This window comes from Lycorma delicatula, chromosome 9 (assembly GCF_047948215.1).
Source record: "Lycorma delicatula isolate Av1 chromosome 9, ASM4794821v1, whole genome shotgun sequence".
NCBI classification, from domain to species: Eukaryota; Metazoa; Arthropoda; class Insecta; order Hemiptera; family Fulgoridae; genus Lycorma; species Lycorma delicatula.
The window spans coordinates 111,630,897-111,645,495 of record NC_134463.1 but is presented as its reverse complement, the minus strand read 5'-3'; the positions used below and the strand labels follow the sequence as shown (position 1 = coordinate 111,645,495).

Genomic DNA, 14,599 nt, shown 5'->3' with positions numbered 1-14,599 from the left:
AGGAATCAAACAGCAACAGTAATAATTGAAGAACATAAGAAAGAAGCCGTAATAAGAAAGGGAGTCCGACAAGGATGTTCCCTATCTCCGTTACTTTTTAATCTTTACATGGAACTAGCAGTTAATGATGTTTAGCAGTAATGAACAATTTAGATTCGGAGTAACAGTACAAGGTGAAAAGATAAAGATGTTATGATTTGCTGATGATATAGTAATTCTAGCCGAGAGTAAAAAGGATTTAGAAGAAACAATGAATGGCATAGATGAAGTCCTACGCAAGAAATATCGCATTAAAATAAACAAGAACAAAACAAAAGTAATGAAATGTAGTAGAAATAACAAAGATGGACCACTGAATGTGAAAATAAGAGGAGAAAAGATTATGGAGGTAGAAGAATTTTGTTATTTGGGAAGTAGAATTACTAAAGATGGACGAAGCAGGAGCGATATAAAATGCCGAATAGCACAAGCGAAACGAGCCTTCAGTAAGAAATATAATTTGTTTACATCAAAAATTAGTTTAAATGTCAGGAAAAGATTTTTGAAAGTATATGTTTGGAGTGTCGCTTTATATGGAAGTGATACTTGGACAATCGGAGTATCTGAGAAGAAAAGATTAGAAGCTTTTGAAATGGGGTGCTATAGGAGAATGTTAAAAATCAGATGGGTGGATAAAGTGACAAACGAAGAGGTATTGCGGCAAATAGATGAAGAAAGAAGCATTTGGAAAAATATAGTTAAAAGAAGAGACAGACTTATAGGCCTTATACTAAGGCATCCTGGAATAGTCGCTTTAATATTGGAAGGACAGGTAGAAGGAAAAAATTGTGTAGGCAGGCCACGTTTCGAATATGTAAAACAAATTGTTAGGGATGTAGGATGTAGAGGGTATACTGAAATGAAACGACTAGCACTAGATAGGGAATCTTGGAGAGCTGCATCAAACCAGTCAAATGACTGAAGACTGCAACGTAATGACTGAAGACTGCAACTGAAGACTGTTGATTACGTAACAATCTTCAATTTTACTACCCTATACGAAGTAAAGGAAGATCGCGAAACATTTCGGTTATCATATTTCAACAGAAATATCCAATTTGATCATCCCTGAATCCATTTTGACTAGTTTCAGCGTGACGTCTGTACGTATGTATGTCGCATAACTCAAAAATGATTAGTTGTAGGTTGTTGAAATTTTTGATTTAGCGGGCAAGATGTTACAAAAGTAATATCTAGGTGTGCACCTTCCTTTTTGAATGCAATCGAAATTAAAATAAAAATTTTAATTAATGAAATATCGGTTCGAACAAGACTACTTTTTTATTATTTTTTTTATTTAATTATATAGATTTAATAATTATTAACCTGTGATTATAAAACGTTTTTACAATAAATAATAATTCAATGAAAATAATAAAAATAAATTATTAGTGAAATAAAATTTTATGTACTTGAATGTGCTTGAAAATGTGTAAATGTATATGTAATAAATTTTTGTATGCAATAAATTTGGTGAAGCATGTGATTATTTAATATTAATTGAAAATTATAATTTAGAATCGTATTCTTTTTGGATTCTCTTAGCAAATTCTTATAAAATTGTATATTGATTTTTAAAAAATCATTTTATTTAATTATTTGACAGAAAAATAAAATAAATTTTTGAACTGTATTCAATTTAAAGTGATTGTTGAAAATTTTTTTTCACTTGTAATATGTACAAGATTTCTGGTGTGTTGTATAAATAAAAGTTAACAATAAATAAACTATCCAGTTTATTGAACTCCTGTTTACTGGTTATAAATATTAATTTTGACTTACGGTATAGAATAATCAGTTTTTATTATTGAATTATTTGGTAACCTAATACATCAGGTAAGATTGTTGAATTCCACTTTTATCTCTCCACTTTTATTAAAAAATTGAGTGAGATCATATCTCACTTTCAGATGAAATAAGTTTAAATAAAGTGCAGCAAAAATGTATATATATATAATTTAATAAAAGTATAGGAAGTCATAAAATTTTTTGGTGTTAAGAATTGCAATAGTTGGGAAAGAGGAAAGTTTTCTACCTTATATTTCACTAACAATATCCCTGTTTGAAATTAGGTAGGTAGACAAATCAATCGAGTTTTCATAGTAGGCTAAAAAAGCGGAAATTTAAGGTTTTTAACTGTAGCAACTCTAGATGGTGAGTTATGACAGGTTAACATTTGCCGAAACATGATTTTCCACCAAATGGCATGTCAGTACTTATTATATTTTTCAGTAGACGATTTATGCATCAAATGTCATTTGATGGCGCTTGATATGACATTAGTGTTTTTAAGACCCAAACGAATTCTATATCTTTATTAGTTGCAAATATAGTGTATTTTTAAGAGTGAGGAAATGGGTATGTTCCCTCAAAATGTTTATCTGGTTCAGCAGTCGGTTTAAGCTCATTTGATGGCGTTTGACACGTTAAGTGTTTTAACGCCCATGCAAATTAATTGCTGAAACATCTCTATTCGAATGCCATTGAGGTAAGGCTTTTAGTGTAAGAAAAGCTACGTTACCTATACTCAAATGATCGTAGTCGGCCAGATATATTGATGATTATCTGTGGCCAGATGTATTGAGTGTTTTAAGATCGCAACGAAGTCTTCTAATTAGTCTGGGTATCTTACTAAGTAGTTGTAGAACAACTACATTTTTAATCTACTTAACCAATTTTTTAATATCACTACATACTTATATCCACTAAAAATCTTAAGAAATAAATATTCTGAATTTCAGTATCCAAGTAATTTTAAAAATTATAGAATTAATGACGAGAGAGCCAATAAGAACTTTACCGTTCATTTGTATGTACACAGACATACAAACACATACACAAATCATATTACTAATTACTTTAATTAATCGGCTACGTCTATTCAAACACATATAACCTTGTCATCTGAATAAGCCAGAGGATTTAGTCGTGTCAGTGTACATTATACTATATTAACAACTAAGTTAAGTAATACTGAACATGATTAATTAATTGATGGATAACAGTTCACTTGTGTTATATATCTACTTCATATTTTAACATACATTATGAACAGAATTTAGATGTGAATTCCCACGTCGGAAAAATGATGATGTTATGTTAGATAAATGGAATGTAAAACGAAATAAAATTTTAAAAACGTATACGAATCAATGAAAGCTTTTAAGTTTATATTTTCTTCTTTTCTATTAGTAATTAAGTTCCATACTTTCCTTTGTCAGCTTCGTTGTCAAATTAGATAAGTTTATAATATCAGATGAAAAGACATCTACAAAAAATTATTTTTTGTAGAATACGAAAAATCAACTTTGTAATCATTTCTTAGGAGAAAAAGAAATTAAAAATGATTTTATAGAGACAAATTAAAATAAATCTCAACGTATTTTTGTTTCTAAAACATGATTTGTTTATTAAAGAAGTAACTGATATTTTATCCTTAGAATAAAGAATAAATATTTCTACATTAAACTAGATTTTAATGAGAACAAAATGGCTCAGACTAAGAACAATGTCAATGAACGAAACGAGCTGTTTTCTGCAAAACCCATGTTAATTCTTAATATCCGTAGATGACCATTAAAGTCGTTTTAGGGATATTTTAAAACAACTCTATTGTCATAATTCTTTATTTAAATTTTTTTGTTCAAATTCCAATTCATTATCAAATACTGACACGTTATCAATGATATTGATAATGATATTGGAAAGTAGCACAGATTAAAATTCTTAAAAGTACAATTTGCTTAAGCTAGAGTAACTTACTACATAAAAAATAAATAAATTACTTTTCACAAATAATATTTTGATTTTATTATTGACCTTATAATAGCTAATAAAAAACCTGACAACAGGTTCTACAACTGACAGTTGTAGAACTATCCCGTCACGCAGCTTTTTACTGATGCATGGCATACACACATAACTTAATTTAAAATATGTATCATTTTATTTACATATATTTTTTATTTAATTCAATGATTACAACTAAAGCGGACGTGCATACCGTATTTCATTCGCGCGGGTATGGCGGTACTAGCGGGTACATTAAAATACTTCTTATTTATATTATATATTACTTGTTTTATATATATAATGTATGTATGAATTTATATGCTTATCTATATAAATAGATTATGTAAATAAATTTTTGTAAAAATATCTTGATGTTAACAATACCACCAACAATTATTAATTTATATATATAAAAATCAATGTTTGTTTGTCTGTCTGTTCCAACTTAACTCGTGATCTACCGGACAGATTTGTCTAAAATTTTGCACACCTACAGTATGAAGCCCTGCGGCGAACATAGGCTAATTTTTTTGGACCTCCGGCATAACGAAATTTTACAACGAAATTTAAAACACTTTATTTCTTCCTTAAAGCTTATTTAATTTTCAAAATGACTTTGATTTTCAAGAAAAATTTAATTTTTAGCTAACATTTTTTTGAACTGATTCATTTTGAAAAGAGTTGAGGTTTTAACGTACAGTTATTCTTTAGTTTCAATTGATTTAGCGCACATGCATAAGTAATTTTTACGATTCATTCATTTACAATTTTTTACAGCTGTTTAAAAACATAAATAAATAGCTGCTTATCATGTATATGTTACTAATTTAAAGTGTGTAAAGTATTTAACTGCAATCTTTTAAATTCTGTGATCTTTTTTAAAAACAGCATACCACGCCTAAAAGACATTCTTCGATCGGGAGAAATACAAAAAAAGCGTTCGTGCTGCAGCGACTGAAGACGAAAGAGACAGTCAAGATTGGAAAGCGACCGAATACACACAGCCCAATCCCGTTCGACTGAAACAACTGAGCAACGGGAAATGCCACCGTTACTGTATATGTGACTGACTGCACCTGCCTCAGATTACTTGACTAATAAATATAAAATAAAAAGATTGACCACCACGAGAAACGCAAGTAATCATATAGCACGAGCGAAGCTGCTACTGGGAGCTAGTATAAGTTATAAAACACATGATAAGATTTAAAAAAAATTATATTTCTAGATAAGGCACTAAACCAAATATTTCCTCTATCACACTATAAAATCACTAACATCAGAAAAGTCTTATAAAGAAACACTTTGGGAATTTGAACGATGTGAAATATATAATGACAAAAATTAAATTATAAAAACAAAAAATAGAAATAATAATAAAGACAAACTAAAAATTATTTAAAAACTTTCAAGACTCTAAATATTCGCACAATCACAAAAGGTATGTTTATCATACACTCGCCGGCCACACCAGCTGGTTCCAGATTATCCAGGACTACAACTGTGTTCAACACCCTCAAAAGAATAATACTGATAAATAGCAATTAAAGCCTGAGAAATTGATTAAAAATGTCAGTGTATTTGTAATTTTTTCAGAGCAACGGATTAATCAGCATAAGACTTGAGTGAACTGAAGTATGCGGGTTTCAGAATAGTCGGCGTCCATCTTAAAAATATAAGTTGTAATCGGTTACTTGTCCATCGTACGGATAAAAAAATATTTTCCAAGATTCTTAGTGTTATCAGAAAAACATAGCGATGAGTTATTAATATTGGAAGGACAGGTAGAAGGAAAAAATTGTGTAGGCAGGCCACGTTTGGAATATGTAAAACAAATTGTTAGGGATGTAGGATGTAGAGGGTATACTGAAATGAAACGACTAGCACTAGATAGGGAATCTTGGAGAGCTGCATCAAACCAGTCAAATGACTGAAGACTGCAACGTAATGACTGAAGACTGCAACTGAAGACTGTTGATTACGTAACAATCTTCAATTTTACTACCCTATACGAAGTTAAGGAAGATCGCAAAAAATTTCGGTTGACAGAGTTCAACGGAAACATCCATTTTGATCACCCTGAATCTATTTTGACTAGTTTCGGCGTGACGTCTGTACGTACGTATGCATCTCGCATAACTCATAAGCCGTAGGGTGTTGAAATTTTGGATTTAGTACTGTTTTAACAGATATTTGTGCACCTTCCCTTTTGATTGCAATCCACTGAACCAAAAGTGTCCCAAAATTGGACTTTTTCTTAACTGCAGTAATAAGCCTTATTGAGAGCTTTTCAATGATATATCGTACGTTGTACTTATTTTCTTTGGTTCCAGAGTTGTAGCCAAATTAAATTTTAATTAATGAAATATTTGGATCTTAGGGGATGACACATCGGTTCGAATCAGACTTTATCTCCTTTTTTTTTATTTTAAATGTATTGATTTATTAATTATTAATTATCAGACTGTAAAAAGAATCTTACGATAATTCAATAAAAAAAAAAAGATATGCAATAATATCAGAAGTTAATAATGAAATAAAATTTTATATTCTTTTCATTTTTTAAAAATGTGTAAATGTAATTTAATAGGCGTACAAGGAAGTAATATGGTATCCACATCAGATTTTTTAGTTACGTAACCGTAGGCAGTCGCGTGGCACATACAGTAACTCATAGTAGCTGTATTGGGTGGGCCGCTGCGCCGTACACTGTCGTACTTTTAAAGGCACTTTTTTCGATAACCGAAAGAGATATCGAAAAGTAAAAACAAACGTTTTATTAGAAAATTTATTTTGAAATACTACAAGTTCGTCTCCAAATTCGATTTGACCAACGGTTTGGCCATAATAAAGTTGAATATTGACAAGGCACATAATCCAGATACCATCATCTTGAAACGTGAACATTTCGTAACAGCAACAATCCTATGCCCTTATTTTTTTATTTAATCGAATTTCATTTATTAGTTATATTCTTGTATATTATTTTTTCAGTATTAACTAATGCTGATGGTTTAAATGTAGAAATGGCCACTTAAATTTATATTTAAAAAAAAGTTTTTTAAACGACTTTTAAGTAATTATTTCCAATTTATTTTAACAATCTTTTACCTATTTAATTGTACAACTATATATATGTGTGTTAATTGTATAAATGTATATTCTTGATCATGACGTAAAAGCCGAAACCGCTGCAGTGTGTTTACTTTCCCGCGTAATATAGATAGTATAACTATACTAAAGGGAATAGTAATCGATTACAAAAACATGAAAAAAAATTACTCTATTTTGTGTCTCAAAGGGACATTTTTAATGTCCCTTCAGCGATGATATAACACACCCTAAAAAAATCAAATTTGATTTTTTTAGGGTGTGTTATTAGCATCCTAAAGCATCTCATAAGAGACCTGTTTTGTTATGCTATCTTTAAGAATAATCTTTGACCTTACGAGACATGTTCCACAAAATGCTATTATTTTAGATTTTTCAATTGAAATCATTAGATTGTATTCCCCTTTGAAGTTCACGCGTTGATGAGCTAAGTTGCAAGGTGCTGAGATGAGGTTTCTAAGGTCGTTTGCTGGGTGTACCAGACTTTGTAGGATAAGGAATGAGGATGTTCCTGGGGTATTAGGTATACATTCTTTAATGGTAATGGTCAGAAGCTATACAGGGAGAGAATTAAATCATATAAGGCGCATGAATCCAAGAATAATTCCATGCGTGAGGAGTAGAGTTCAAAGAGTAAAAGGCTGGGATGAAAGACGAAAACATGGGGATACCAGTTTATGTAAGATAATAGAAGGAAGGATGACGTAATAGGTTTCTTCCTTATACTTGTGAAGAAAAAAAATTATAAAGATTGTAAAAAGGAGTAGGAATGTTTTGGCCAAAATATTATTAAAAAATTTTATTGAAACATTTTAGAAAAAAAAATTTTCTTACAAAACCTGAAGCCTTTTTTTATCAGGATAACAAATTACAGAATTTGTTTTTTAATATCACCTACCCGAAAAAGAAACTTATTTACTTATTTTATTTATTCTTTACTTTTTAAAATTTTTTCATGAATTTTTCTACATAAATGGGCCTCTAAATGTCTTCTTTTCTTCGTTTCTTCCCCCATCCCATACCTGTAATCTGTGGCAATGAAAAATCGTTTTTTTTTTATTTTTCAAAGCTTAACCAGCTCATTGCATAATACTTATTGCTTTTAAATGGTGAAAGTAATATTTCGGTATCCTTAAGTGTCTACTGAATTTTAAATAAAAAAATTATTTAATTTGTCGTAAAATAAATTCGTTTTATCATATAATGCAAGGTAATTATTTTGAATTATATCATTCAATTTTATTAAAAAAATATTTCATGTTTTGTCTTTTTCTGCTAAATGGCAGAAAGGCTCCTGGAATAGACAGAATACCTGTGACAGAATACTGCGCAGTGCAGGTGAGGAAGCGATTGATAGATTATACAAACTGGTGTGTAATTTTTATGAAAAAGGGGAATTTCCGTCAGACTTCAAAAAAAGTGTTATAGCAATGATACCAAAGAAAGCAGGGGCAGATAAATGTGAAGAATACAGAACAATTAGTTTAACTAGTCATGCATCAAAAATCTTAACTAGAATTCTATACAGAAGAATTGAGAGGAGAGTGGAGGAAGTGTTAGGAGAAGACCAATTTGGTTTCAGGAAAAGTATAGGGACAAGGGAAGCAATTTTAGGCCTCAGATTAATAGTAGAAGGAAGATTAAAGAAAAACAAACCGACATACTTGGCGTTTATAGACCTAGAAAAGGCATTCGATAACGTAGACTGGAATAAAATGTTCAGCATTTTTAAAAAATTAGGGTTCAAATACAGAGATAGAAGAACAATTGCTAACATGTACAGGAACCAAACAGCAACAGTAACAATTGAAGAACATAAGAAAGAAGCCGTAATAAGAAAGGGAGTCCGACAAGGATGTTCCCTATCTCCGTTACTTTTTAATCTTTACATGGAACTAGCAGTTAATGATGTTTAGCAGTAATGAACAATTTAGATTCGGAGTAACAGTACAAGGTGAAAAGATAAATATGTTACGATTTGCTGATGATATAGTAATTCTAGCCGAGAGTAAAAAGGATTTAGAAGAAACAATGAACGGCATAGATGAAGTCCTACGCAAGAACTATCGCATGAAAATAAACAAGAACAAAACAAAAGTAATGAAATGTAGTAGAAATAACAAAGATGGACCGCTGAATGTGAAAATAGGAGGAGAAAAGATTATGGAGGTAGAAGAATTTTGTTATTTGGGAAGTAGAATTACTAAAGATGGACGAAACAGGAGCGATATAAAATGCAGAATAGCACAAGCGAAACGAGCCTTCAGTAAGAAATATAATTTGTTTACATCAAAAATTAGTTTAAATGTCAGGAAAAGATTTTTGAAAGTGTATGTTTGGAGTGTCGCTTTATATGGAAGTGAAAATTGGACGATCGGAGTATCTGAGAAGAAAAGATTAGAAGCTTTTGAAATGTGGTGCTATAGGAGAATGTTAAAAATCAGATGGGTGGATAAAGTGACAAATGAAGAGGTATTGCGGCAAATAGATGAAGAAAGAAGCATTTGGAAAGATATAGTTAAAAGAAGAGACAGACTTATAGGCCACATACTAAGGCATCCTGGAATAGTCGCTTTAATATTGGAAGGACAGGTAGAAGGGAAAAATTGTGTAGGCAGACCACGTTTGGAATATGTAAAACAAATTGTTAGGGATGTAGGATGTAGAGGGTATACTGAAATGAAACGACTAGCACTAGATAGGGAATCTTGGAGAGCTGCATCAAACCAGTCAAATGACTGAAGACAAAAAAAAAGTCTTTTTCAATTTATATTTTATTCTATTAAATATTTATATAAAAAAGATTACTGAAATTATGCGTAGTTACTGTGTTAATAAACAGATAATAAACATTTGTAATAATATTTTATTCATAATTAACGAGATAAAAGTATCTATTTGGATCAAACTCATTAATGACATTTACATACTAAAAAATATTGCTTGGATTATTTTTTCTCTTGTTTTATTTTATGGATAAAATGTTTAAAAAAAATCACTGTTAGTAATGTAATTTATTCTAATAATAAACTTCATTACGTTTTTACCTAATCCAATTTTATTTAATGAAGTGCTCCTCGTATTATTAAATTATACTATTTTATAAAGCAGGAGATTTCTGGATTATCACTGTTAACACTACCCCTTTCATTCCATGAATATGTATTGTTTATATTATTTTTTTTTTAACACTTCCATTTCGGGGTTAAAATTTAATTATTTTTAAATTATAACATTATAAATTAATTACTTTAAAATTAGAAATAAAGAATTAAGTTTCTAATTTCTTTAATAAAATAAACTAAAAACGTAGATGAAAGAAAAGCGCCATTCATTTCTTCTTACTAATTTCAACTTTTTGAAGTCGGCACCAAATTAAAAACAAACAACTTAATAACACTTTTAATAAGGCTAACTCTTATTTTTTATTTTTATTTAAAGTGTGGGTAGCCTATTAAAACAAAATACCCGTATGAAAAAAAAATCCTTTGCAATAAACTCATAAAGCGAAAAATCTGCATCTTAATAAATAATAAATGTTTACGTAAATTATTAAATATTTACGTCATGTAATTATAATTGAGATAAGCTAAATTTAATTTTAAAATGTGATATTTAAGTTCTTTTTTAACTGAAGTTTTTCAGTTAATTTACTTAATTTTTTTGCGTGAAAATACGCTAAATATCAGAATGACTAAGCTGTTTATTTCCTTGTAGTAATCCCTTCTGCTCCGTTGGTGTAGTTTATACCCTTTATTACCTTCTCTGAAAACGAAAATTGGTGGTTGCTTTACGCTATATGACATTGTTTTTACAACTAAGATATTTCTAATATTTTTTTTTATACTAAAATTGTACTACAACAAGCTTTAAACAAAATTACTTTCTCTGAGAGTAATGATTTTCATTATAAAACCAGTCTTTGCAGTTAATAATGTTATGTTACTTGTAGATTTGAATACCACATCCATTTCAGTTGGCTTGGTAACTTGCTGATACGAAACTGTAAATGTAGCACAGTTAATAAAATAATGTAAAACATTATTGAAATGTTTAATACATTATTGAAAATGGCAACACACTATTTACGGGCGTGATTTGTGACTAATGTCGTGCCACTTATACTTATGGCACCTCACCTGTGGAAGTGGAAATAAAAACAATTGTTGATGTCATTCTAAATATTTAAATCGAAAATAAAATTTTAAATACGATCTAAATCACTTAAAAAATTTCCTCTAGCAGTCGCTGCCACGACTTACTGCACACCCCTTAAAAATTATAGGATATGACAAAAATTTATCTTAAGAAAAGACCTGACATATAAGAGGCACCAATTACATACACTTTTTCTGATGTTAACGATGTTCATTATATAGGTATAATACAGGAAAGAGCAGATTACGTTACATGTACTTACTACGGTGTCATTTAATGTACTACCCAACAATTACTACCCACTACAATTACTACTACCACCACCACCACCACCACCACTACTACTACATAATAATAATAATAGCAATACACCGTACTATATAATAGTAACCGTAGTACATTAGACACACAGTTAGAAGATAATTAAGAAGAGTGGAAGATGGGTTGTTTTTGGATTCTTGTTGGGCAGTACATTATTGTTGGGTAGTAGTGTACATTTAATACAGGACAGAGCAGATGAAAGGGATTACTCTACAAGGAAATAAATAGCTTAAAGTCATTCTGATATTTAGTCATTCAGGTATTTAGTCATATTTAGCTTCCAGGTAGTCCATGTGATGATAGGAGACCAGATGGCCCTTATGAGGCTGAATATTAAATTCCACTTTCGCTTTGGCTTTGGTGTGTTAATAATTATGTAACCTTATATTAAACTCTTTAAATAAGGTAACTGTGTTCACTTCACTTGTCGCATTCAGTAGTCTGCCATGGGATGTTTTTTTTGCTTTTGAAAATAGCTAAGAAATTTCCAGTGAGTAATACTATTTCCAGTTAGTGTGACTCATACAAAGCTGCTATTACAGCTATGATGGATTATCGTTGTAGCAACCCTACAATATATACTGTTACTTTTAGATACATTTCATAAGAAAGCTTCCTATTGTAATGATTACCATGATTTAACTTCTGGAAAATTTCAGCTTATCTTCTCATTTCACATTCTCCAAACCACAAAACCACAGTCAATTCAAAAGTTTATATACACATTTATATATTTCATTTTCTTGTGGACACGATAACTGCCGTAATTTTGTGCCAATTACTTTCAAATTGATACGTAAAATATAACGACCCAAAATCTCAGTTGAGTACTTTAATGGGCAAAACTATTATTTTTCTAATTTATAGCTAATTCCTGCGATCTAGTTGAGCAATATAGAACAAAATGAAAAAGAGTACAAGAATAGAGTGAAGAATACATCTAGTAATATTGAATTTCATCAATATTTCAAATTTATTTTAAATTATTATAATAATGGGGGGGCTTTTTCAAAAACAAAATATTTCTATAACTTTCTTATTAAGTAAAATATTGAATTCGTTTAAAGTTCCTACTAAGTAAAAGTTTTGATATCACCAACCATTGGCCCAGGGAGTGGAAAAAATGAGGTTTTGAAGACTAACAAAAATCATACCTTTCTTAATAGGCACAGTATCGAATCCGATTAAAGTGGGTGTTGTCCTCTAAACATTACCTAAAATTTTGTCTTAATTTTTTATAACACTAACCCTTATGACAAGGGCTGACCAAAATGTAGTTGGAATTGTAATTAGATGGGGATTGTATGCTAAACATGTGAAACTTTCACATGAAACCATTGTTGTATTGAGTAAATTTGAAGTTTTTGTTAACTTTAAGGTGGAAATCTTTTTTATCCCCTACTTAGTATCGGTGAAATCTACTGCTGCCTTCTGGCGTACCAAAAGGGATTTTTTTTGTTGTTTAATCATATATGTTTTAAAACGCAATCTAGTTATAGTATTTTATCATACGCAATAATACAATACCAAATAAGGATGGTGATAAGTAGAAACTCACTTTAATTCGTCTTGTGACATTGTATTTTTCGTTAAAAAACTTTTTTACTGTTACCTGTAAGAAAATATTACCAAGTAGACCTTGTTTATGTAATCGAACAAAAACGAATGATAAAAATCTGTTCATTTGATGTTGCAACAACCATGTGAAGTTTCCAGAAATACTGATGACATTCAGTATTACTATATTATTCTTCATTCTATTCTTGTACTCTTTTTCATTTGTTCATTTTGTTCTATACTGCTCAATTAGATCACAGGAATTAGCTATATATGAGAAAAATAAACTCTTAGAAAATTCAACTCAGACTAGAAGAACTTACAGTAGCCCAGAATCTTTAAATGCATTATATTCATAGGAAAGACTTGGAAAAATATTGAAAGCAACTAATTAATGTACCCAGTTTAGTATTTTACATCCTCAAATTAAAAAATTTACTAAACTCATATTTACATAGTTCTGTCTTTATTTTGATTACTCAGTAGCATTAAACTATACTATTAACTCATATTAGTTAACCAGCCGACCTCCGTGGCATGAATGGTATCATCTTGGCCTTCCATCCGGAGGTCCTGGGTTCGAATCCCAGTCAGGAATGGCATTTTCACACGCTAAAAATCATTCATCTCATCCTCTGAAGTAATACCTAAAGGTCGCCCTGGATGTAAAAAAAAGTGCATTAGTTAATGGTGATTTTTGATATGAAAGGTTAATAAGCTTTATTAACAGGTATAATAAATAAAGTGTACAAGATGTACAGTATTTTTGGATTGATTGAAATTTATGAAAATATTATTCGTGTACATTGTTTTAGTTGATAAAAAAGTAATATCATTAAAAATATAATTTTAAACAAAAATATTTATATAATTGTAAAAAAAAATTCATTAAGTAATTTTTTAAATAAATTCTATTTACCAAACTTTTGACTTCATACTGTTGTTCAGGCTGGCTATAGATATTCACAATTTTAACAAATAACTATTGCACCTGATAATATAACGAATGTAATTATTACTGATGAGTAATACATGATACGACAAATACTTATAATACAAAATAATGAGTAGGCTCATGAACATTTGAATTTCTTGTCCTTTTAACCTCACTGAGTCACTATCCAACTAACTAGCCACACAATAATACCAGTTCATTGCCACTAAATTTCACTTCCACCCATTACAGCTGACTGAATTAAATGAATTTTTATTTTTAACATCCCCCCACCTTGGAAACTTAAGTTTTCAACCAAATTAACATAATTATTTTGATCAGCTATAATTTCAGATGAAGTTGAACCTATTGGTGTAGATGTATTGCACTGTAAAAAATTCTGGTTAGACTGACTTTCCATATTTCTTAATACTGCATAATTTCTAGCAGTTAATAATACCAATTCTGTTTTTCCAAACATTCTCCTACAAATTATGATTAGTTAATAATACCAATTCTGTTTTTCCAAACATTCTCCCACAAATTATGATTATCTTTATTACTATTAACAGTATTCTAGTGTACACTTTGAGACAATTTTTGTTGTAATTGTGGTACATTATAATGAAATTGTAATTATTATTATTATTATAGCTATTCTGATACAATTTACCAGAAGATAACTAA

At 29.9% G+C, this 14,599-nt stretch overlaps 1 long non-coding RNA gene across 1 annotated transcript in view; it reads right to left on the bottom strand.

Moving 5' to 3' along the window:
* Positions 1-13,404: 13,404 nt before the first annotated feature.
* LOC142329742 (uncharacterized) overlaps positions 13,405-14,599 on the bottom strand; it is a 217,034-nt gene continuing 215,839 nt past the window's right edge. The window contains exon 6 of the long non-coding RNA XR_012757586.1: positions 13,405-13,637. This is a non-coding gene — a long non-coding RNA (uncharacterized LOC142329742). The remainder of the gene's footprint in view (positions 13,638-14,599) is intronic.